We start from the raw sequence: 3,765 nt of genomic DNA, 5'->3' as shown, positions 1-3,765 counted from the left end.
CCAGTGTCTTGGCCACCATATAGGTAGCAGCTGTTAGCTCTCAGCAGAAGCCAGTTTCTTCACCACAGCCGCAGGTATCATGCTCTTGTGGCAACCCCACTCTCTTCTTGGAGCAAAAGACATAGTAGTAAGTGGATGCTTTGTGGGTACTGTATTGTTGCGGTGATGAAAAGTTCTGGAACTAGATCATGGTGATGGTTATACAACATTATGAAGGTACTTAATGTCACTGATTTGTACACTTTAAAACAGCTAAGGTGGTAACTTTTATGTTATATTTATCACAATAAAAAATTTAAAAGTAACTATAAATGCAAAGGGCACTACTAGCTCTGGGGCTAAGGAAAGAATAAATGGATAAAGGACTTAGAAACTCAGAAGAGGCTCTTGCCCCAAGTCAGACTGATTTTTTTATATATATAAAATGGTAAATACACATAACAAAATTTAGCAACTGAACCATTTTAAAGTGTACAGTTCGGTGGCATTAAGTACCTTTGTAATGATATACAAACTAGTACAGATCCTTTCTTTATCCCAAAAGGAAATTCCGGACCTACTAAGCATGCAATTACTACTACTTGTGCTCTGTACCTCATAGAGCCTTTTACCGTTCTTAGGCATTAACCATGGCCAGCACCATCAAGGAGTGTGCCTAACCTGGGTTAGAGCTCTGAGGGAAGATAAGGCAAACTAGAGGGAAGCCAGCAAGGACCATGAAAGGGCCAGGCCAGACAAGCGTACGATGCTAGACTAGTCCTGGGAGATTACGTCCTGGACAGAAATACCCTTCTCAGAGAGGTGGACAACATGCTTGAAAAGTATTGACCCACCCAGGTCTCACTACATCTCTCACATTGAAGGAAAGTCCATGAAACAGCATTTGGAATAAAATATTAGGAAAACCACCATATAGATAGTAAATTGGAAATTTTGGATGGGATGCAGAAGTTCCTAGAGATATATAAAATGCCCAATTCGTGCCTATATATTGAGGAAACTGAAAAGTTATCAGATTGTCTCTCCTGAAAAGAGCAAGCTGTTAGGAAAATTAGAAGACTTTAAAAACCTGCCCACTCATTTTATGAGGTTAGTATAATATTGATTCCAAAACCAAATAAGGGCAATATGAGAAAATAATAACAGCTTATTGAATCTAACAGTGTTTGTAGAAAGTTTTACTTTTTTCAAAGAACGGGATGTACTACTATTTGCAGCTGCAGGACTAAACATTTATGTTTCCCCACAATCCATGCCCACACAACAGAACTTTCTTCCACTTTCTTTCCCAAGGCTGTATTGGAGGAAGCATGGAATCTTATCATTCATTACTCTATTTTATACTAGAACCCAGGCAAGGAGTGGGGATGAGGGCTATTATTGCCTGGGGCTCAACTGCTTAGGTAAAAACATATTCAATAAATTAGAACAATTTTCTGGGTGGGTTGCATTAACCAGTGTAAATGAATTATTTAAGTATAGTAACATCTTAAGCCAAAACATTCTTATTACCTAAACTCTGGACTCTACCTCTATTTCCTTTAGTCCAAATTTCAAAATTAGATGAACACAGATGGAAATTTGACATGTAGTCTCTATGTTCCATTCTTTAATTATCTACTTATACTTTGAATTTTTTTATAAGGTATAGAAAAGAATAAGCATAGTAAACAGTAATTTCTTCACAGATAACCTTTACCCAAATGACTTCAGTGAGTTGGTAGACTTATAGGCTAATAGTATTTAGTGATTAGCAACTTGATCACAACTGTATTAGGATTCCAGTAATTAGGACTGATCTCTACAGCATTTCTAAGTTTTGATAAAACAGTATTGGAAAGTCATATGGAATACAATTAATTTTCTAGTATCAGCATAGACTTGTAACTTTCATAAACTTAACTTTATTTCATTTGATGTTCACTTGTCACAGACCAAGCACACATTCTCATTCAATAATAGAAGTCTCTCTTAATTGTAACATTTGCAAGTTTGCAAGTACACTCACAATTAACTTATACACATTGCGAGAGGTCTCAAAATTAAAATCTTTCCCTTCAAAGTGGAGGGAAAAAAATGCTTTCATGCACACATATTTAAAAAATAAAATTACAGTTTATTTTTATTTATTTATTTTTTTACAGCAGAAAAGAAAAGCTTTATTAGAAGGGAAAGTACATGGAAGCAGGCCTGAGTAAGAGAAGCGTGGCTCAAAAGCAAAATATAAAATTACAGTTTAAAAAGCTAACTCAACTTGAGTATGACAGTGACTTTAAAGATACAACACCAAAGCCTTGATCCATGAAAGAAATAACTGATAAGCTATACTTCACTAAAATTAAAAGACTTGTGCTCTGAAAAAAGACAATGTCAAGAGAATGAAAAGACAAGCCAAAAGCTGGAAGAAAATATATGCAAAAGATACATCCGATAAAGGACTATTATCAAAATATACAAAGAACACTTAAAACTCAGCAAGAGGAATCCATCTCACCTGTATTGGAAGGTAAAATGGAACACTGAAAAGTATAGGGCTGTGGAGCATGTTAACTTGGATTCAAATCTCAACCCTGCTACTGACTGACTAGATATATCATCTTGTCAAAGTTTTATTTTTTACCTCTTAGAACTTCAGTTTCCTGAGGTTCTGAGGAAGATAACAATAATATGTGCTTCTCTGGATTGTTGTAATTAATTGTAGATGTTTCCCTAAAATCCAGTCCACATGTGCCAGGTGAGCTTTGGAAATTCTCACCCCACAGGCTGGGGACTGGGGGTGTGGCACCTTGACCAATTGCCATGATAGTCCTCCCTACAACTAAAAGAATTTATCAACTGGACTTGATAAATTCTCACCAGAACACATTTGCACAGGTTTAATCTATTCCATTCCTAGGCGGTCAGAGCTGTTTTCAGTGATTTCAGAAATGAAAACCACAATGGCTTAAAAAACACTTTTTTCCTCTCATGTAAAAAATAGTCCAAAGTAGAAAGTCGTGGGCACAGGCAACTACTCAAGAAACCAGATTTCTTTTATCTTCGTTTACTGCCATCTGTAGAGAGTGGCTTTTCTCCACTCTCTACAGATGGCAGTAGTCACAAAATGTTGCACCACCAGGCAGTGCCTCCAACTTGCAGGCATGAAGAAGGACAAAGAACAAGAGATGCATGTCTGTTGAGTTTGTTACTTTTCATTTTAATCAGTAACTTCCATAAAAGCTCTACTCAACAGATTTCTGGTTATGTCTTTTTGACTATAACTAGGTCAATGCCCCAGCTACAAAGAAGCCTGGAAAGCAGAGTTCTTTAACTGAGCATGCTGCTACCCTGAACAAAATTGGGGTGTGTACATAGGAAAAATGAAGGAGAGATTGCATATTGGATAGGCAACTAGAGATATTGAGCGTGAAATGTTTTTCAAAATCTCTATATCTTGTTCTCTGGCATTAATTGTATATGCTTGTTACTTTGGTTACTTTGCAATATTTCCACTAGAGAATAGAGGAAATCATAAACTCTGTGTGCCCCAAATGACAAAGGACATGTTACAGTTGGATGTCATCACTTGGGCCAAATATCTCAGATAAAAAAGAGGAAAGTCTAATGTCTCGTATCCATCCATACAGCTAGACTTTGGCAAAATGTTTAACCTGCTTAAGAAAATGGGGAGAGGTCATGGTTTCTTCACTGTTAATATCTGATTTTGGACCTCAGGGCCAAAGGATGGAGTTCTTCATATTCATCAGTTTATGGTATATTATCACC

General features: G+C 36.7%; 1 protein-coding gene across 1 annotated transcript in view; it reads left to right on the top strand.

The window, feature by feature from the left end:
- Window positions 1-2,148: 2,148 nt before the first annotated feature.
- The window catches only part of PTGR1 (prostaglandin reductase 1), a 26,413-nt gene continuing 24,796 nt past the window's right edge, over window positions 2,149-3,765 (top strand). Inside the window, exon 1 of the mRNA XM_015599805.2 lies at window positions 2,149-2,506. The gene's annotated coding sequence lies outside the window, so the exon portion shown is untranslated. The remainder of the gene's footprint in view (window positions 2,507-3,765) is intronic.

The sequence above is a fragment of the Pteropus alecto genome, unplaced genomic scaffold (assembly GCF_000325575.1).
Source record: "Pteropus alecto unplaced genomic scaffold, ASM32557v1 scaffold111, whole genome shotgun sequence".
Taxonomy (NCBI): Eukaryota; Metazoa; Chordata; class Mammalia; order Chiroptera; family Pteropodidae; genus Pteropus; species Pteropus alecto.
The sequence above is the reverse complement of the archived record's forward strand: the minus strand, read 5'-3'. Positions and strand labels throughout refer to the sequence as shown.